This window comes from Meles meles, chromosome 5 (assembly GCF_922984935.1).
Source record: "Meles meles chromosome 5, mMelMel3.1 paternal haplotype, whole genome shotgun sequence".
NCBI lineage: Eukaryota > Metazoa > Chordata > Mammalia > Carnivora > Mustelidae > Meles > Meles meles.
Window position 1 is genome coordinate 2,873,861 of NC_060070.1, and position 21,657 is coordinate 2,895,517.

At 54.1% G+C, this 21,657-nt stretch overlaps 1 long non-coding RNA gene across 1 annotated transcript; it reads right to left on the reverse strand.

The window, feature by feature from the left end:
• Positions 1-13,863: 13,863 nt before the first annotated feature.
• LOC123941915 lies at positions 13,864-21,485 on the reverse strand. Its single transcript, XR_006818369.1, has 3 exons — positions 21,197-21,485; positions 17,320-17,518; positions 13,864-15,296 (listed from the first exon to the last, which is right to left on the reverse strand). It is a non-coding gene; the product is annotated as an uncharacterized LOC123941915 (long non-coding RNA).
• Positions 21,486-21,657: the final 172 nt, after the last annotated feature.

The following is a 21,657-nucleotide window of genomic DNA, read 5'->3' on the forward strand; positions in this document are numbered from 1 at the left end:
GTGAGAAGGTGCGAGGCGTCCCACTGCTGGGAGCGGGTTCACCAGCATCAGCACCCGCGAGAGTCTGTCCACAGCAGGGTTCCTGTGGTTTTCGTGTGTAACCATTAGCCAAAAGGACCCTCCCAGCAACGGGGTCTTCGGCCCCCAGGTCCTGGCCTCGTCGAGAGAGGCCCGTGGGGTTAGCTGCGTGCCTCTCCCTGCACCCAGGACTCTGAGGTCCAGGCCAGCTCCTGCCGTTACGCTTTCCTCCCAGGACCTGGCAAAGGCTGGCTCTCCAGGGCCGTGTGCGGTCACAAAGCGAGGCGTCTGCTCTGCACTCGGGGCAGTGCCCTCTGTGATGTTCATGCGCTCTGGCCCCTTCCCGGCCTTAGCCCCCCAGAGGGCAGGCCGCAGGGGGCCGGCCCCAGAGGTGTCCTCGCCCCACCGCTCTAATGCCAGGCCGAGGCTGGCTTGAGGCACAACTGGGTTTACCTGGAGAAGCCCAGTAAGACATGGAATGTTCTCTCTATGACCGAGACTCAAAATCGCTTTCGTTTCCAATAACAAAGACGGTGAGGACACAAGCGCGCTGTGTCCAGCTCCCAAGGTGAGGTCGGCACGAGCCGGCGAGGCGAGCGCGCGCGTGGCTTCAGCTCCACGGGCGTCTCCTGTCTTGTGATAGCCTCGTGGGGCAGAGGTGACCATCGCCCAGTGCTTCCTGCACAACATGGCCTGTCGGCCGCAGACAGCGGGAGTCCTGGCCCGGGCTGCACTTGGCTGTGGTGGCCAGAGTGAGGAAACCAGAGAACCAATGGCCTTTTGTTTCCTAATCTGCCCTCGCCTGGCTCAGCCCGGCTCAGGAGGGCCGCACGTCCCAGGCGCCTGGCAGGGGGAGGGCCTGCCTGCTGCGCTCAGTCACTCCCCATCCTTTTACCCCTGCGGCCTGGTCAGCAGAGGTTTTCCGGATCCTTCTGTATGGGCGTTTATAGACTAGTGAGGTAGGAAGCGCCAGGCGTTAGATGTGAGGTCCCCACACGTCCCCATGAGGTCATGTTACTTAGAAGTCACTCGGTGGCCTTGAAGATGAGCTCCCTTTCCAGCTCTAGAGGGAAGCAAGCGGGGAGACCACGTGATCGGAAGCAAAGCCCTGGTGATGGTGATGATGATCCGACCGCGGTGGGAGGGGTCTGCGCGGGAAGTGGCCATCCTTGTCCCCACTCGGGGACCTCAGCCAGGCTGGCTCACCGGACTCCCAGGATTCAGGCTCGGTTTTGGTGAATGTAACCAGAGCGACAGAAACATTGCGCGAGGACGAGCTACCGACGGCTGCACTCCAGAAGCTTTGTTAGGAGAGTTCCGATCTGCTTCCCCACGTCCGGCAGCCCCAGGCCCAGGACGCTCCCTGTGGACCTGCCTCACTGCTCTCCCAAGCCGGAAAGCCCGTCTGCCTGCAGCAGACATGACCATACCAGCCCCCACGGGCCCTCCCCACCGGAACTAGCGGTGCTGGGACCGTGCGGTCTAGTGTTTGCTTCCCAGCCCCTCACCCCCGCCAGAAGGGGCAGCTGCCCGTCACCAGAAGGGGCAGCTGCCCGTCGCCGGGGCCGCTCACGTCACACACAGACGCAGCCCCACAGGGAAGGCGGGACACACCTGCTCGGTTCTCTCTTCCGCCCCATTTCACAAGCAAGAGATTGCTGCAAAACTTTCATGGTCAAGAGATTACTGTGGGTTGGTTTTTCTTGCCTTTTCTTTTTTTCCTGGTTCTTTTTTGAGCATAAATATAGACTCATGAATTTTCATAGATTTAATGCGGTTTTACCAACTTGGGTTATTCTGCTCTTTGTGTTTATTTTTTATAACTCATTCTTCCCCCCACCCCCACCAGCCCTAGCTAGAGAAAAAAAAATTATATATATATATTTTTTTCCTTAATATTTTATTTATTTATTTGACACAGAGAGAGAGAGAGAGCACAAGGAGGGAGAGCTGCAGGCAGAGGGAGAAGCAGGTTCCCTGCTAAGCAGGAAGTCCAGTTTAGGGCTCGATCCCAGGACCTGAGATCATGACCTGAGCCAAAGGCAGAGGCTTAACCCTCTGAGCCACTCAGGGGCCCCCATTTAATTACATTAAAAAAAATGTTTTAAGTGAACTTTATGCCCACCATGGGGCTTGAACTCACGACCCTAAGATCAAGAGTCACGTGCTCACCACCTGGGCCAGCCAGGTGCCTCTTAGAGAAAATATCTTCGAGCACATTGGCTGGAGGCATGAAAACTGTGGAAGTAAAGCCCGCATTTGTCAATGCTGGAATAATTGATGCAATTCGTTCAGTGCGCATTGCATAAAGACCTCGTCTTGTTTAAGTCAAAATACGAACAGATACATAGGGAGACGGGACTAGAAAGATGTTTATTGAAATCCAGTTAACACGGGTTTGGGTAGTGTGTTTAAGGTGACTTGTACGACTAGAATGAGCTTCTATTTGAAGGAAAACAACTGGGGCGCCGGGGCGGCTCGGTCGGTTTGGCGTCTCACTCTTGGTTTCAGCTCGGGTCGTGGTCTTGGGGCTGCGGGGTCGAGCCCCGCATCGGGCTCCGCACTCAGCGAGGAGCCTGCTTCAGGCTCTCCTGTTGCCGTCCCTATCCGAGCTCTCTCGCAACTGATGAGTTCGGGCCAAACGAGGCAGCTCGGCCTTTTACTGTTTTCATTTCTAGTATCGGCACCTACCCACCCAGTTTGACTTTTTAATCTTGGACGTTTTGTCTTGGGCCCGTTCTGACTTTGTCCGTCAGTAAGCACGGCGCCCAGCGTTCCCGTAGATCGCGCTGTGGACCCCACACGGAGGCTGGCATCGCCTCTCCGGGGACTCACTCCTGACTGTGCGCGTCTGTGCTTCACTTCGCTGCGCTTCACGGGAGACACATCTCATGTTCTCGGGGGATGTGTCTCCGGGGGGTCTTCCCATCCCACAGGAAGCAAAGGCAACTTAGGGGAAAGCAAACTCTAGGGTTTTGCCTGAACTTTCCCCCTTACTCAGAAGTCAAAACGCTTTATTCATATCTTTTGTAGCACAATTAAATACCCTTCGAGTATAGTGATCATAGTTATGTACTTGCTACCTTTTAGGGACTCTAGTTGTTTACTTAAAAATACAGACAAAGAGGGACGCCTGGGGGGCTCAGTCAGTTAAGCATCTGCCTTCGGCTCTGGTCACCATCTCAGGGTCCTGGGATCGAGCCCCGCATGGAGCTCCCTGCTCGGTGGGTGGTCTGCTTCTCCCTCTGCCTCTGCCCCTGCTTGTTCTTTCTCTCTCTCTCTCAAATAAATAAATGAAATCTCGAAAAAGGAAAAAAATACAGATGAAGAAATCCAAGGCCAAAGGTGCTTAGTTTGTCTCAGTGACAGCACTTTCGGCCAGACTGAGCTGGAAGCCGGGGAAGGGTGACGCGGGGCGGCTGGAAGGCTCGTGCGAGCCACCCCCCCCCCCCCCCCCGGAGAAATCCGCCAGAGCACGGGCCGAGCGGGCTGCAGCAGGCTCGGGAGCGCCCTGGGCACGCCGCAACCCCTTCCTGGCCATGTGTCTCTGCGCTTCGCGTTCAACAGCAAAAGTGGCAGGAGGTACACACAGTGACAGACGAGCTCAACGGTGTTTGTAAAATAGCCTGAAACATTCTGGACCCGTGAGGGAGAACTCGGCTAATTTTATTTAAAACTAAAAAGGCTTCCTTTTCCTCTAGAAAGGAGAGTCTAACAGGCCCTCAAAGGAAGTGTCTGGTTTTCGGTGTTGGTGTCAGCCGTCCCAGGTGAGATGTGACGTCGTGGGTAGATCTGGGTCACTGGGCTGACAGGCAGTTCCCGGGAGAAAGGGGAGACGCCCAGCTCCCCAGGACATCCGCAGGGGAACGTGCGTCATAAGCCCAGCCCAGAGGGGTTAAGCAGCCCTTATGGATTTTAGGAAGTTCCCAAACTCCATTTGTTTCTCTCTCTCTTTTTTTAAAGATTTTATTTATTTATTTGACAGACAGAGGTCACAAGTAGGCAGAGAGGCAGGCAGAGAGAGGAGGAAGCAGGCTCCCTGCTGAGCAGAGAGCCCGATGCGGGGCTCGATCCCAGGACCCTGAGATCATGACCTGAGCCAAAGGCAGAGGCTAAACCCACTGAACCACCCAGACACCCCTGTTTCTCTCTCTTTTTTTTTTAATTTAAATTTAAGTGAGTTAGCACAGAGTGTCCTCTTGTTTTCAGGAGTGTCCTGCTCCCTGTCGGGCTCTGGCTCCCAGCACACCCGCCCGGGGCCAGTCGGGCTTCCCGGTGGACGTGACCGTCCCAGGAGGCCGGCTCCTGCAGGACAGCTGCCCGTCTGGCCCGGCGGCTCCCACCGCTGAGAACCAGGCACGCGGCGGCTGCAGGAGGCCAGGCTCCCCGGGGTTGGCAGCTTGCCCATCCACCCTGGCCCACGCTGCCGGGGCACGCGTCCTGGAAGCCCCGTCTCAGAGCTCTTCCCATTCTGCAGGGACCTCGTAACCTGCAGTAAATTCCTCTTCTGCCCGCACGGGTCAGAGTACATGCCCTTAGCCGTGGAGGACTCTAACTGACCTCACATAGGAGCACGACTTCGAAGTCCTCGTGTCCCCAGTTCCTGAGGAGAAATCAGCGGAGGGCCATGCCCATCTGGAAATAGCTCTGACAATTATTAGGAAGCAACGTCTTCCTGGGGAAGACCAGAGGAGTGGCCCCAGAGGCTGCTACCCGTGTCTCGGGCTCTCCAAGCATCAAAAATTCAAATGTCCAGGACACGGCGGTGTAAGACCCGAGCAGCTTGTGCTGACCAGGTGAGTGCACGTCGGCATTTGACTACAGTCGAAGTCTGAGTGAGATTCCAGCAGGAATCGCGGAAGAGGGATGGGGGCGGGGGGGTGGGGTGGAGAAGGAGGGAGGGAGAGCAGTGGTTCAAGCAGAAAGAAGTCCCGCAAGGCCAGACAGGGACGAGGGAAAACCACATGTAGGAGCAAAACCCAAGAAGAGCAAATGCAGAAAGAAAATTCTAAAAGTTTCCAGAGAAAAAGAATATGTTACCTATAAATAGGTTGACCAGACGAGCTATAAATAAATAGACCAGGTGGCTTAGTTCCGCCACGACCTCGCTGGTTAACACCGGCTGCCCAAGCTGAAGGGTCAGTAGCGCCTCCTTCCCTCTCCGAAGGCTCCTGACCGAACCACAAATTACTTCTTCGCCTACCTACCAAGGCAGGAGAGACAGATCAGACGTCTCCATAGCAACATGGTTTGCGAGGACAATGGTGTAATGTTTCTAAGGTATAAAAAGAACGCTGAATGTTAAAAAAAAATGTATTCAAATTGTCACTCAGATGTGAGAGTGTCGCAGAATATTCTCGCTCATATAAAGCCCCGAAAGTTTGCCACACGTCCGAAATGCTCTTGGAGGAAGAACTGGGGTAAGAAAAGAAACAGATCCTGGAGACTGTTAATGAGACGTGGGATTCAGGGAGCTGAAACGCCGTGGAAAGTCCATTACAGGATGGAAACGAAGCAGGCTGTGTGCCCAACAGTGGCGCTGTGGACAGACAAGGGGGGGGGGCAGCTTCCTCTACCCCCGCAGCCCAGCCACCGCCTAGGGTTGGCCTCCTGCCCCCCGCGGCTGTGCGAGCTCGCGAGCGGACCGCTGTCAGGAGAGACCCCAGCCCTGCCCTCCACGGGACTGCAGCCTGAGGACCTCCCTGCAGGGGGACCCTGAGCCGGTGACCAACCGAGCCTCAACCGCGGCCCCCCAGACGCTGCGAGGATGGCCGTTTGCGGCTGGAAGCGGTCACACGAGGCTGTGCGTGACCCGCCGGTGCAACCTGTAACCCCAACGATTAAAAACCATGTCTGTGCGGGCAGTAGCGGGCTTGCGGCGGCGTCGCTTCTGACCGAACGGTTACAGAAAGAGCCTGAGCAGCCGCCGAGAAAACCGGCGACACGGTGGGGCGTCGCGCCCTCGTCATGGAGAGAGCGAGCGCAGTCCGCCAGGACCTGAGGTGGACGGACGGACCGCAGAATCTACCGGGAGAACAAAGCCCAAGCCAGCGTCCTAGGAAGGAAGGGGTGAGGCAAGTGCCCATATCAGGTCTTTTGTGCAAAAGCCCCCAGGAAGCGCAAACCAGGAATTAAGGAGTCGCCTGCCTGCAGGGGTGGGTGGGGGCGGGGAGGGAATGGAGGAGAAGCGTCCGCCTGTGTTTGGGCCTGTAATTCTCAAGAAGTTTCCGCCAAAAATACATTCTTAAAGCGAGCCGGGCTGTGGGGGTCGCCAGGGCAAGCCGCGGCAGGAGGGGCCCGGCGGGTGTTCCGAGCGAGGCCGGGCCTGCGGAAGCCGGGGCACAAACGGAGCGGCCGGGGGGTGCGTGGGAGCCCGAGTTGTTGTGAAGTTGTGAAGCCGGAGGAGGAGACCTCGGCCGACCAGACTCCGGGACGTGCGTTGTGCCCCACCCTGCCGGCGGGGAGTTCTGAAACGGTGTCGGCTTCATCTGGGACCCAGCAAACACGTGCGTGTACTGTGGAGGACCCGAAAAGGACGACACCCGGGGCAGAGCGGGCGTCTAAGACCAACTCGGGGCGGCGTGTACGTGAAATTCCTGCAGCTCTGCCGCTCGCTGGGCCGGTCCCCGCTTACAAGCGTGAGTTTCCCAGAAGAGGAACCGGGGCTCCCTGGGAAATGGTGGCGTCCAGGTGGCGCGGGAAACGCGGCACGAGTCAGGCACACTCCGCGGCGTCGACGTGAAGTACTGCAACGGCGCGGGCGCGGAACACAGGAGCCGGCTCGGAGCCCTGCCACGGGCACACGGACGCACCGAACGGGGATGACAGCAGCCACACACTTGCAGGAAGGTAAGTACCCGGGGGTCCGCCGTCCTACAGCCGAATCGCCCGATGAATGAAGGAATGAATGGACACACGCGCGTGCCCACACACACACACGCATGCGCACGTACGTGCTTTCGTGGGGACCATGGGGCCGCTCCGCCTACGACAGAATGCCCCAAGACATACGCGACACGTGATGGAAACTCCCCCTCGGCCAACAGCACGGGCACACGGTGCAGCCCGAGTCGGCGCTGGTGCTGACCTCGGAGGCTGGGAGCGCAAGGGGAAGTGACAGTTGCGGTGTCAGCTTGTCCCTGCCAGGTGCGCGTCGATGACCCTGGAAAGCAGCCAGGCCATCGTGAAGGAAGCTGGCGGCCGGCACCCGGCCCAGGGCATCCAAGTCAGCAGTATCTGGGATAAGATACAGACGCGCCAGGCCCCTCCTGGTAGGACGCACTAAGAATTCTCACAGCCTCGGGGCGCCTGGGGGGCTCAGTGGGTTAAGCTTCTGCCTTCGGCTCAGGTCGTGAGCCGGGGGTCCTGGGATTGAGCCCCGCATCAGGCTCCCTACTCAGCGCGGAGTCGGCTTCTCCTTCTGCCGCTTCTACCCCAGTCCTGTACCCATGTGCTCACTCGCTCTCTGACAAATACAAATCTAAAACAAAACAAAAAAACAGGCTCACGACCTCACTCTAATCATGAGGAGATATCAGATTCACCCCAGAGCCAAGAACATTTACGAAATAAGCGAGCACTCATCTTCCAAAGTGGTAAGGTTACGAGCAACAAAGGCAGTAGAGCGGGCCGCAGGCTGCAGACCCGGCACCAAACGCGAGGCGGTAGTGTACCCTGCCCCGGACCCTGCCGTGCAGAGCAGCGCGCGGGCGGGAAGGAGCAGGACAATCTGGGCAGGTTCGGGAGCTCACCGCACCGGCCCCTCCTGCCGGCTTCCGTCCCCGCGGCCGGCTGTGTAAGAGTCAACATTAGGAAATTAGGGGAAGGGTAGAAGCAAACTCTACTTACGCCTGCAGCAATTCTGCGAGTCTGCGACTATTTTGCAGTCAAATGCTCTACCCCTGAGCTATACCCCCAACACATCTGCGACTATTTTGAAAGGAGACGTCTGGCAAGGCAAAGACCAGCCGCTGCAAACATGATGACGCGACGCCAGCTCGTGTCTACGGAGCACGGAAGATGCTCCAAGCCCGGCACACACCATCCGTCCCCCTTCCACACGAAGAGCAGAGGCAAAGAGGTGCGCCAGCTCCGTCAGACCACAGCCACCACCGGACCCCTAAGTGCCACCGTGGGTCTCATTCCCAGTCACCCCGGAGCCGTCACATAACAGGACAAATTCGGCGGCGGTCATTGCCACAGCCACGCTAGCCAAGACGCTCGTCTCCTTCCTTCCCGCTGGCGTTCCCAGCCAGAACTCGGAGGACACACACAGCCAGCCAGGACACATAGTGGTCATTCTGTGGGCAGTCAGGACCGAGCAGTCCTTCCAGAAAGCCCTGGACACGAAGCTCATTTCCCAGGGGTGGCCCTCGACCCTTTGCTCTTTTTCCTGTTCCAGAGACAAGTGTGGGCTGCTCCATGGCAGAACTGCAATGGTCAAGGCCAAAAGTAAGAAAGGAGATGGAGGCTCCTGAACATGGGAGAAAGGGAAAGAGACAGGGAGGGAGGGAAGGAGGGAGGGAGAGGAAGAAAAAGAGGGGGCATCTGGGTGGCTCAGATGGTTAAGCGTCTGCCTCTGGTCCAGCTCAGGTCATGATCCCAAGGTCCTGGGATCGCCCGCATCGGGCTCCCTGCTCGGCAGAGAGCCTGCTGCTCCCTCCGCCTCTGCTGCTCCCCCTGCTTATGCGCTCTGTGTCAAATAAATAAAATCTTAAATTAAAAGAAGAAGAAGAAAAGAAGAGAAAGGAAGAGGGAAAGAGGGAGGGAGGGGAGAGGGTTGAGGGACAGAAGCAGAAAATGTTCACTGTAGCCCAGAAGGCTGACCTACAGCCTGCACGGTTCGAGAAGGACGAAATTCCTGCTGGTCGCTCCATCCTTAAAGGGTCCCGTGACGGCCCGCAAATCACCAACAGTTAATATCCAACCAGCAGAGAACCCCCCCCCGGAAGCAGTCTTACACGTACACATGTGAAGACGTTCCCGACCCGACACCCCCGCACGGCCCCTCCCGCCTGGGCTCTAAGAACCACCAATGTCACCCAGCAGAGGGGCCACTCTCTGTGCCCCTGGGCCTGTCCCCGGCTACTCCAATCAGCTCCCCGAGTTGCACCTTAGAAAGCATCTGAAGAATTCTTTCCTGACCCCGCGTCAGAAGGAGGGTGGGGGAGGGAGATAAAATCTGTGCCGTCCACCTGCGCGCACAGGTCACTGTGATCAGCTGAGGTCTCTCGGACACCACCGCTGGGCTGCGGGGGAAGGGACGCAGCGAGCAGCAGGCGGCACCTGGACGGGGACCAGAAACAGGCAAACACTTGCCTCCGGAATGCCTGCAGTCCCCCACCCCCGCCCCCGCGAGACTATTTTATGGCAAAATTACGCCACCTTGTGGCCCCACAAGATTTGAGCACTGCAGTCACGAGTGATACATTGGGATTCGGGGTAAGCTAACATTTATTGTAAGAAATATAAAACACCTTTCCAAATACATACACCCACCTTATTGGGATATCCCTCTTACTGCTAAGGCGTACGTGCGAACCCAGGACAAAGTGCGAACCCAGGACAAAGAGCTCGCCGACGGGGCACGTTCGGCATCTGGGCCAAGCCAGGCAGGTGCAAAGACAGACAAAAGGGCTTGGATTGCACGACCTGCACATTTCGTCACCAGCCCCTCTGCTAGTGACCCTTGCAAAAACAAAAGTCTACCCCCAACTACCTCCACCTCTGTAAATATACCCAAGTAGCTGGCGAGCACGGGAGGCTTTTCCCAGTGGCGAGGATGCCTGGGAGCCCGTCCTCACCACCTCCCACCCAGCCCACCACTGTGAGTTCTGGGCACCAAGAGTTTGTTGATTTGGGTGGCATTTCCTGCATTCTTGCCTGGCTAAAAGACGGCCAGAAAACAATAAAACAAAACAAAAGGGGCGCCTGGGTGGCTCAGTGGGTTAAAGCCTCTGCCTTCGGCTCAGGTCATGATCTCAGGGTGCCGGGATCGAGACCCACATCGGGCTCTCTGCTCAGTGGGGAGTCTGCTTCCTCCCTCTCCCTCTGCCCCTCTCGGTGCTTGCATGCTCTCTGCCCCTACCGTTCATCAAATAAATAAATATAATCTTAAAAAAAAAAAACAAAACAGAAGAGGAAAGACAGTATGATTTCTAAGTAAACTAGTATTTTTAAAATATTTTATTTATTTATTTGAAAGCGAGTGAGAGAAAGAACACAAGCATGAGTGGGAAAGAGAGGGAAGAAGAGAAAAGCATGAGTGGGAAAGAGAGGGAAGAAGAGAAGCAGACTCCCCCCCCCCCGGGGAGCCCAATGTGGAATTTGATCCCAGGACTCTGGGGTCACGACCTGAGCCAAAGGCAGGTCTGACCGAGCCACCCAGGTGTCCCCTCTGGGTGAACTTTTACATATGTGGAGCTGTTTGGTTTGGTTTTTTAGAGAGAGAGAGAAAGGAGGGATAGAGGGAGAGGAAGAGAAAGAATCTGAAGCAGGCTCCACGCCCAGCATGGAGTCTGACTCAGGGCTCAATCTCACGACCCTGAGATCATGACCTGAGCCCAAATCAAGAGACTGATGCTCAACTGACTAAACACCCCCCCTGCCAGACATCCCTAAGTGAACTTCTAGAGTCATAACTTTTGTTCACTCATTCCTGCAAAAAAATATTAATGGAGAATTACTATGTTACACGATTATCCTGCACTTTGGGGATATATGAAGAGAGAAAAAAAAAAACAACCCAGGATCATAAAGATCTGGTACCTGAATCTGAGAAGTTATCCCGCAGGGAGATACTCATCTTTCTCACTGGGAAAACGTACTATGCCAAGGTCACAGACACAACAGCATGGCTTTATCACCGAGGGAAAATTACAAGCCTAAACTCTGATCTTAGGAAAACCACGTCAAGGGCCGAACGACCTTGAACCAAACTCCCCTACAGCCATTGAAAGAGCAAGCCCTACGTAACGCTGCCCACCAACTTCAGGGCAAGCTGGTGAGCCCACTGAATCGGGTGACCTCACCAGGTGTGCTCCAAGTACAAAGCTTCTGGAGGGCTCGCTGACGGGCTGGTTAGAAAACTGGGGTGCGCAGCTCTCAGATGACTCTGCCTCTCGCGGTAATTGCCGCACCCCACGCCATCAGTATTTGCAGAAACAGGAAACTCGCGTCAGCACCGAGATCACAGTTTGCCATTGAACTTTTTAGGAACTTTCATCAGCATCCATTACCCTGACTTCACTTAACCTCACTCTGTGCGCAGCAGAAGGAAAGTCCCTGTCCGAAGGTCTACAAAATACATCCACAGCTCCGGTGATGGGAAAGCAAAGCAGACTTGATGACTGGCAGATTTCAGTCTATCTTCTGACATTCAGATATGGATTGTTCTGGAGTGAAGATGGCGCCCAACGAGGTCAGCAGATGTAGCAGAGTCCTAACTGCAGAGCAAGACCCCAATCCATGCATCTAGCATGTGAATATTCTTTGCAACCACACAAAACTGTTCTCTCCTTCCCCCCTCCATGATGATCTAAACAGTTTGTTTGGCACAAAATTGCAGTTCATTTTCTTAACCAGAGAATAGAATTTCCAGAAGATGCCATCGACCAAAACTGCATGTAGTGTTTTTCCCTAAGGAGAGACATGAAGTTAAAACACAAAGCCATCGGCACAAGATCACAGCCGGTAAGCGGCCACGCTGGAGTACAAGAAGGGTTTATCCAGACACACAATGCCGAGACCCATCATTCACTGATGGGGCTCGTGACGCGTCGCAGGTGGCGCTCTAAGACCCCCATTTACTTGTATGATCGCACTTAATCCTTACGACAGCCCTGTGATGTCCGTTCTATTATGATTCCCAGTTCACAGAGAAGAAAACAGAGACCAGCACGAAGTGAACTGGTCGTGCTAAGTGAGAGTCCGCATTCAAACACAGACACCTCAACGTTGAGACAAGCTATCGCCGAGCTGTCCCTAAAGTCACTTCCTGGTCATCAGCCAAGTCAGCCTCCAGGAAGTGCAGGCTGCCAAGCTTTCTGGCTACCCAGCTGCGCCGGCCTCCCCCACCCCCCACCGAGTGGGGGCTGTTGCTGACCTTGTGTAGCTCCCAACACTGGCCTCGCAGTGGGCGGCGCACGGGTGCTCTCCTGTCCTTGGTCGCTGGGCTGACCCCTCTCCTACGTAACCTTGGGGCCTCTGAGTACTGGTTGAGTCCCTCTCTGGGACCTCCCCGAGGCAGCTCCCAGCCCAGGACTGGCGGGCGCAGAGAGGAGGGCGCTCTGTGGGCGTGAAGACTTCGAGGAGGCTACTTGGGTCCCCTGCCCACAGTGCCCCCCGTCATTTCCCCATGTGTCAGTCCTATGTCTTGCATGCAGCTACCAGCTGTGTGTTTCCTGCGGAACCCAGCTGGGGCAGGCTGCGAGGACCAGACCTGTTTGTAGGGGAGGCCCGCACAGGTGTGAAGGCTGAGGAGCCATCACCTGCCTTTCACTGGTCACACGGGGCCTGGCATGGGACGAGGGTTAGAGCAGAGAAGCCAGGTTGCGGAGAGGCAAGGACATTTTTGCTGCTAAGAGGGATGTGGCTTGGGCTCTGCAGAGACAGTCGAGATGGAGGAAAGAGGCGGGAAATCAATAGGTTTTGAAAGGGAAATCTCTGAAATTTGGCAGCAAATTCTTGTTTCCGTACAAGAATCCACTTCCTGAATAAGACGGCCTTGGGATCGCCCTCTCTGTGAGCCTCCGTGGAGACGCCAGGGGACACTCCCGTCTGGACACTCTCCCGGGCATATCCCCCCCCCCCCACCCCAGGGTCCTGTGAGCGGGAGGCTGTCCCGTGTGAGGCCGACCAGGGGCCCGAGACTCTGCATTTCCCACCGGCCTGCAGGCTCTGCTGGGCTGCCCTCGGGGCCCACAGTTTAAGTCGCGAGGGTCTGATGTGGAAAGTTAGAGTCCGCCGTATGCCATCGCGCTTTCGTTCATCTCTATTACATTTATTACAAAAACGACCTGGAACTCTCTGAAGACGCAGCGGCATGTTTTCCTTCTCTGGTTATAGTATCGAGTATGCAGTAAACGCGTTTATCCGCTGATCCCTTAAGGGCAAGAGGGTGTCATTTTAACTAGACTGTGACTTAGTCATCTGAGACACACCTTTCTCCTACAGACCGCATCCTGGTCGTTAGCATAACTATCAGGGAGACACACTCCATTCCTGTGTGCAAGGTCAAAGTCACATTTTCGTCAACTAGCTGGGATATTAGCAAATGGACCAGGAGAAACAAATGATGAAAAGGCTAAGTTTTCTTTTGCTTTTAAACAGTCAACCTCCAAAACTTGTTTGCCACCGGCTCAGTAATTCCAAACCTCCGATGTGGAAGGAGGACTTGTTTTCAGGGACTAGCGAAGCAGTTGCAGGAAGGCCTGGAAAGGACGTGACCCCACGGTGACCGGAGCTCCACGTCCAGTCTACACGTGACCGCAGTAAGAAGGCTACAGCCAACAATGCGGCTGTTGTCAGAAAGACACAGCAGAGAGCAGAGTTCTGTGCTTAGGGTAACGGCCTCCCCCTGCCACCTTCCAGGAGACAGGATCCGGGGAAGGCCCTTTCTCTCAGGGGGCATCGAGGTGCAAAAACTTGTCTCTTGGGAAGACACCATGCCCGATAGCCACTGAAAAGTTACCTCTGTGTCTTTTTATATTTTATTTTTATTTTTAATTTTTTAAAGATTTTATTTATTTGGCAGACAGAGATCACACGTAGGCAGAGAGGCAGACAGAGACAGAGGAAGGGAAGCAGGTTCCCCACTGAGCAGAGATCCTGATGCGGGACTCGATCCCAGGACCCTGAGATCATGACCTGAGCCGAAGGCAGAGGCTTTAACCCACTGAGCCACCCAGGCGCCCCTGTGTCTTTTTTAAAAATAGTGACACTTACGGGCCAAATCTAGGGGCAGGATATTTTCTACAAAAAGCAGATCCCCAGGGAAACACCTCCCTCACTCACCATTTGGTGACTGACACGGCTCAGCCAATGAGAACTGAGCGTCAAGGCGAACGGGGCTTTGCTGGGCGTAGTTAACGTACACAGCCAAGATTCTGGGTCTTGTCTGTGGTAACGGGTCATGTCCCACGAGCACCCATGACAGAGGAAGTGCCTGGTGTCGTCAGGCTGTTCGAATATGCCTGTGTCCCCTGAAGCGAGAGCGACGGAACCGTCAGGCTCTGGTGGCCCATGGGAGACTGTCCGCCTCGCTTGTCTTAGACAAAGGCCCTTGCAGGACCTCACAGGCCCCCCACCCCCGCCCTCCACTCATGGCTCCTGTCCTTTGTGCAGACATCTCTCCTGCCCACATGCTTCCTGGCTGGTTTCCTGCCCCATGGGGGCTCCACCCAGATGCCCCCTGAATTGCCGTCACCAGTCCCTCTGTACACCATGCTCCGTGTCTGCCCCAGAGCCCCCCTCCTCTGCCCCCTCTCCACGCACCATCAAAGCCTGTGGATCCCACTTTTAGTCCGCTGGCTCTTCATGCTGCCTATCCCCACACTGTCCTTGTCGAAGGCATCGTATCCCTCCCCCTCTGGCCCACCACGCAGACCCTAAGAGATGGTATACATCCACGCCGGCCCCCTGAGACTTACCAAGCATGACTGAATGAGCTAGCTAACTTGCTTTCTTGCTTTTTTTCTCTCTTTCTTTGAAAGATTTTATTTGTCAAAAAGAGAGGGAGCACGAGTGGGAGGAGCAGAGGGAGAGGGAGAAGCAGGTTCCCCACTGAGCAAGGAGCCTGCTGCAGGACTTGCTCCCAGGACCCTGGGATCATTACCTGAGCCAAGGGCAGATGCTTAACTGACCGAGGCCCCCATGGGTCCTGAGTGAGTGAGCTTTCTAAAAACCACAAATCTGATGTTCATGTTCACATTCGATGTGACAAGGTCAGCGGCTTCCCTTCTTGCAGAAGCGGCAGCCCAGATCCTTAACGAGGTCGCTGAATGTTCATGTCCCTCCAAGCTTCGGACATCGAAGCCCTAATCCCCAGTGCGATAGTATTAGGAGGGGACTTCTGGGGGAGATGAGGGTAGATTAGGTCACGAGGATGGTGTCCTCATGGAGGAATTGACGTCTTTAAAAAAAGATGGAGACACCAGAACTTCCTTTCTGCCCAGCATGTGAGGACACCGGGAGGAGGTGACTGTCCACAAGCCAGGAAACGGGCCCTCACCAGACACCGAATCAGCGGCGCCTTGGTCTTGGACTTCCAGCCTGCAGAGCTGTGGAACAGAAATTTCTGTAAGCTGCACGGTCAGAATTTGTTGTGAGAGCCCGAACCGACCAGGGCAGCGTCTTCAAGGCTTCTCCCGTCAGCTCCTTCCCACCTCCCCTAACTCGCTTCTGCCTCTTGTGTGGCTCATACCAGCCAAACAACGTACACCCACAACTTTCTTCCTGTTTCAATTCTGCTAAGTTCCTTCCCAGCTCAAGCGGCTCAACCCGCTCATGCGGGTCCCTCCTCCTGGAGCCCCTCTCCACGATCTGTGCCCACTCGTTCCTGGGGTCTCAGTGGCCCCTCCTGCTCTCAGAGACCAGCAGGGCTCCTAGGAGCAGTTCTTGAAGAAACCTGCACGGCCTTACAGAGCCCAGCTCCCAAATGCAACTAACTCTGTAGCATATTATTATTTTTTAAATTAATACACCACTGGGGAGCAGTTTTAGGCTTCCTAGAAAATGGACAGAAAGTAGACTTCCCATATATTGCCTCCTCCCTCCCTTTCCCCCTACTATTAAATCTTGCTTGGGGCTTGTAAGCGTTTGTTAGAATTGAGGAGTCAACTGATACATTGTTGCTAACTGAAGTCCATCTTCTACCCCAGGGCTCCTTCCTTGCCTTGTACATTCTATGGGTTTTGATAGAAGTTTGAGGACAAGTATACCCCACGACAGCATCCTACAGAACAGTTTCACTGCCCTAAAGCTCCTTGTGTTCCACCCCGGTCACCCCTCTCCCCAGCCTCTGGCAAACACCGATCTTCTCCCTGTCTCTGTAGTTTTACCCCTTCCAAATGTCATGAGGTTGGGATCACACAGGACGTAGCCTTTTCAGACTGGCTTCCTGCACTCAGGAATGTGCATTTAAGTTTTCTCCGTGTCGTTCATGGCTTGATAGCTTATTACTTTTTAGGACTGAGTAATATTGCATGGCCTGGCGGTACCACACTTTGTTGACCCATTATAATGACCTCTTAACGCCTCTTCTCTTTCAGCTGGCTCCATCCCTGGGCAGGGACAGGACTTGTCACTCGTCCTTGCACCTGTGCTGCGGACCCAAGGAGTGCGACCACATGGGACATACTCAAGGGATAACTGCTCATTAGTTAACATCCAGATTTATTTTCTCCCCTCTAGGCAACCCGAGATGTCATATGGAAGCAATTCATACCTCAGAATCTTTATCATGCTCTAGTTATTGTTACTCATTTATTCATTAGAGGAACACACGCGAGCTGCCATCCAGCGCCGGGCTCTCGGCCACGGGATGGGGACTGGACACGCACCAGGCCATCCAGGGGAGCAGCTGACCGGGGACAGGCATCAGCAGAGGTACTAGCAGTGAGTCGGCGCAGGACGGAGAGAGCAGCTAGGAGGCCACGGGGAGGGGCACATGGGCATGTCTTGGGAAGTCCGGGAAGGCTCTCCAAGGACACCCACAGGTCAAGTGAGAACTGGCCAAGAGAAGAAGCTTGGAGGAGCTGGGGGTGGGGGACAAGGCATTTTGGGGAAGTAAGGTTTCGAGCAAGGAGAACTGAGTAGAGAAAGGCTCGGAGGTGGGGCACAGATGTCGCAGACTCTGAGCAGGGTGGCCTGGCTAACCGCGTGAGTTTCTGAGTGTGTTTATACAGTGTGTGTGTACACACGTACACACGTGTGCACACGCATGCTTTGTGCAGAGAAGGTGGTCATGCATGAGGCTGGAAACAGGACTGACCTGTTCTGTATATTATGTTAACTTACTTTGTCCTTTACAAAGGACAAAGTAAATTTTAGAATAAAGTGCCCTTTATTCTAAAAACACGGGGGGAGTTGAAGGTTTTTAAGCAGAGGAATGAGTGGGGCAGATTAAAAAGGACCCCCATGTCAAAAAATTAAGAAACAAGTAAAAAAATTAAAGGGCCTCCCAGCCAGCGCACGGAGAGCGGCTGTGGGTGGGGCCAGACCAGATGTACCAGACAGAGGTGAGGGCGACCACCTGCCTGCCTGTGTCTCCTGGGATTGCGGGCCTCAAGCCCTGGCACTTACTGGCTTCCGTGTCTGCCTTCCCTTCGGGCTGTCAGGCCTCTGAATCAACTCAGGATCCCTGCTCACTCAGCGGCAGCGCGTAATCGGCCACCTCCCTCCTGTCGCCTTCCCCGCAGCGGTGGTCAGCGCAGCTCACTCTGTTTCCACGGGGATGTCAGGAGCAGAACCAGGAAATGCAGCAGGGAGAATTAAGGTCTTCCTGTTTTTTGGAAAAACAGGAAGCATGATTAGAACTTTGGCTGTTTTTCCCCAAGGCCTGTCTCGTCTCGTCTCTGCTCAGTTGTCTAACCTCTAAGCAACTACCAGAATCTCCATTTTCTCACCCACACCTTGACCAGCAGTCCTGCTCCCTCAGCTCAGGCCCACCTGGCTCCCCTCTGACCCGGACCCCTTCTGCTGGGAAGCGCTCAGGGACTCTGGCCACAGACCTTCTCGCCAGTAACTGACTTGTTCCTTCACACAGCAGGGGAGGGAGGCAGTGCTCAGTCCTTAAGGAAGATACGATGTTGCTACTTGTATCAAGATTTGCTACCATGTCCAGAGAAGTGGTTGAGACAAGCTCAAGAGAAAGAGTTAGGAGACGGAGAATTAAACATTACGCCATCTATGCAAACTTGGGGATCCTGCACTCTCTCCAGGGTACTTCTAACTGCTCAATTTCAAGTGTCATTTACTACCTGAACCCTGAAGAGTGGGGGACACATTTGATGCTTCCTGCCAAGTGCTATATGAGAGCTTAGAGATGGGAAGAGGACATTTTAAAGGTGCTACAGTCTCTTCTTTCAAAATGCTGGAAATGCTGCCGCTGGGGAAGGGACCCACATCCCTGTATGATGCTCCTCTCCTAAGAAGCCATCTGGGAACAAAACCTCATTCACCAAAAGTGGGAATAAGCGGTGGGGGTTTGTGCACGGGGTCGCTCGGAGGCAGAGTTCCTGGCATGGGATGGAGGGTCCCATCTGGAGGGTGGTCTGGGCCTGTAGGAAAGTCCAGTCTCCAGCTCCCGTGGCCCACTCCCCCAGCGGGGAGACCTCTGTCACGCTGACTCAGGCTCTCCTCTCTGGCCCGGGCTTTGTCTCGTTTACTCTTGCTTTCCTGATGTTACGTGAAGAGAGGGAGGCGGGGATGGGGGGTGGGGGAGGGGGGCTTATTTCAGGTGTGGAGACCACAGTCCCAGGGGAAACAGCCGGGCCACGGCCTCCTCCTGGAACTCTAGACAGCACTTAGCACCAGGCTTGGAGGACCACTTAAAAACAGTGAAATCATAAACCAAAGGGGCCCCGGGGTGGCTCAGTGGGTTGAGCATCTGACTCTTGGTTTTGGCTCAGGTCATGATCTCAGGGTCCCGAGATTGAGCCCCTGGTTGGGCTCTGCACTCAGCAGGGAGCCTGCTTGAGATTCTCTCCCTCACCCTCCGCCCCTCCCCCAACTCATGCTTGTGTTCGCTCTCTCTCAGATAAATAAGTAAAATCTTAAAAAAAGAAGTCTTAAGGGGCACCTGGGTGGCTCAGTGGATTAAGCCGCTGCCTTCGGCTCGGGTCATGATCTCAGGGTCCTGGGATCGAGCCCCGCATCAGGCTCTCTGCTCCGTAGGGAGCCTGCTTCCTCCTCTCTCTCTGCCTGCCTCTCTGCCTACTTGTGATCTCTTTCTCTGTCGGATAAATAAATAAAATCTTTAAAAAAAAAAGAAGTCTTTTTTATTTTATTTTATTTATTTGTCAGAGAGAAGGAGAGCACACAGGCAGGCAGAGGTGGAGAGAGAAGCAGGCTTCCTGCCGAGCAAGGAGGCCATGTGGGACTCGATCCCAGGACCCTGGGATCATGACCCGAGCTGAAGGCAGCGGCTTAACCCACTGAGCCACCCAGGCGTCCCAAAAAAAGAGAAGTCTTAAAAAATAGAAATCACCAACAAAAAGCACAAAAATGTGAAAAACATGGCACTAAATAGACCACAAAAAAATGACACCTGCTTCTGGTCTGAGCTGAAACAAGAAGGGGGAGCATGATCTCACTCCCTCTTAGCTGGGACCGTGCGCCCCAATGATGCTACTTTTATGCTGTTCTGCACCTGCCTTCAGTGACCATGAAAACACTCACAGGTGTTGTGTTGGGGGTTACAAATGAACTTTGGCAAGTAGGCAAATTTGCAAATACAGAATCCATGATGGATCTATTGTAGCAATATTTTATTCAATCCTTATAACAACCCCGCAAGGTAGGAATTGTTATCGCCTTGATTTTCACACATGAGAAGGTGAAACTGGAGGTTGCTTGCTCAACATCCCAGAGTTACAAAGCAGGGAAGCCAGGACTCTAACCCAGGCAGTCTGGCTTCAGAGGTTGGATTCCAGCATTTAACAGTTTGCATTGGGGGCTCGCAATGTTAATACTCTTTGTGCGGTTCTTTTCAAGAAACTAAGCCTGGCTCGGGTTACAAGAAGTGAAGACACCCAAAGAACATTCTTAAACATTCGGTATTATTTTCCAAGTAAAATTTCTTATACCCAAGTACAGGTTGAAACATAGGAAATTGTTCTTTTTTAGGTTAAAAGTAGTTGGACATTGCGTTTTACATGGTTCAATCTCCTATATCCTTGGAAAGCTTTCTGTCCGTTACTAGAGATAGCTGTTTGTTTTGTTTTTTTTGCATATGGAAAGCTAAAGTTACAATCTTTACAGAAAGTATAGATGTACTTACTCTTTTATTAATTAGAAGCATAGAGATTTATCTTATAACAGATATTTATCATCTATTTTCTCATCTTTTAAAATTAAGGACAGGGGCGCCTGGATGGCTCAGTGGGTTAGAGCCTCTGTCTTCTGCTCAGGTCGTGATCCCAGGGTTCTGGGATCGAGCCCTGCATCGGGCTTTCTGCTCAGCGGGGATTCTGCTTCCCTTCCTCTCTCTCTGCCTGCCTCTGCCTACTTGTGATCTCTGTCTGTCAAATAAAATAAATAAAATCTTTAAAAAATTAAGGACAAAAAGAATATCTCACACTTTAGTATAATAGGACAAATGTAACTATTTTCTGCCCCAAAGATGCTGAGCACTGGACTACTTTACCTGAGCAAGTGTATAATCTGCTTTTTTAGGGTTTTAAATAATATCTGTATTTATCTGAGGTGAGATAAAATCTCTACCGAAGGCAGTATGAAGGCTAATAAAGGTCCTCAGGGATCACCTTTTAATTGTAAGATTTTAGGAATCTGGATGATGTGACAAAACAAAGTAATAGACATTTTCATTATGATCTTACTAAACTCAAAAGCAAAACCTATCACGTGATGACCTTAGAGTAGTGTGTTCACAGAAAGCTCCCAGATACTCTGAAACTCATATTCTACAGGTTGCCCTAATTTTTAATCTTTCTTTGAAATATCCATGGTGGATAGTAAGGAAGAAAAAAAAAACCAGGCTACTTCCCCACGGGCTGGTGTTCTGTTACCCCAGAATAACCAGAGAACTGTAAACCACTGCTGACAGGTTTGCGGTGTTTATGCGAAACTGGAGGGATCGGCTGGATTAGTATTCCTCTGGGAAGCCTGGCTTCCCTCTTTCGAATTCCTAAGTGGCAGATAAGCTGAGTAACTGAGGACGCTACCAAGCAAGCAGGGGTGAGGCGGCCTCCTGCTATTCCACCTGAGATCATGTGGCACATCTACCCTCATTTAACTACTGAAGTGGGTGTCCCAGTCCTGAGGGCATTAGACTGGGAAGAGCTGGTTCCCAGGGCCACCTGGCGAGAGGCAGGGCTGCAATCAGAACACAGAACCGTCTGCCCCAAAGCCTGCCCTTCCCTCCCTGCCTCCTTGCAAGTGAAGATAGTTTGAGACCTTGGCTCCTAGTCAGACGCCCAGTCTAGAACCGAAACCCTACCTGTCAGGATTCCCAAACTGGCCCCGGGTTTCTTCCGGAGCCAGGCCTGTCCCGGATGGCCCGGCCTGCAGTGCTGGATGTTGGTTTGAAGTACTGGACCTTGGGGCTGCGGGACTGGGTGCTGGGGCTGCAGTACTAGGTCCTGGGGCTGCAGGACTGGGTGCTGAGGCTGCAGGCCTGGAGAACGGGGGCTGCGGGACTGGGTGCCGTGGTTGCAGTACTAGATGCTGGGGCTTCAGTACTTGGTGTTGGTCCTGCAGTCCTGGGTGTCGTGGCTGCCATACTAGGTGCCGTGGTTGCAGTACTAGATGCTGGGGCTGCAGGACTGGGTGCTGGGCCGCGCAGCAGTGCGAGCCCGACCCCCGCGGCCCGCCAGCGCAGAGCCTGAACGCGCAGACTCCGGCCCGGCCGGCGGGGCCCTGACGCGCAGGCGCGCGCTGCTGTGAGGCGCCGGAAGCGGC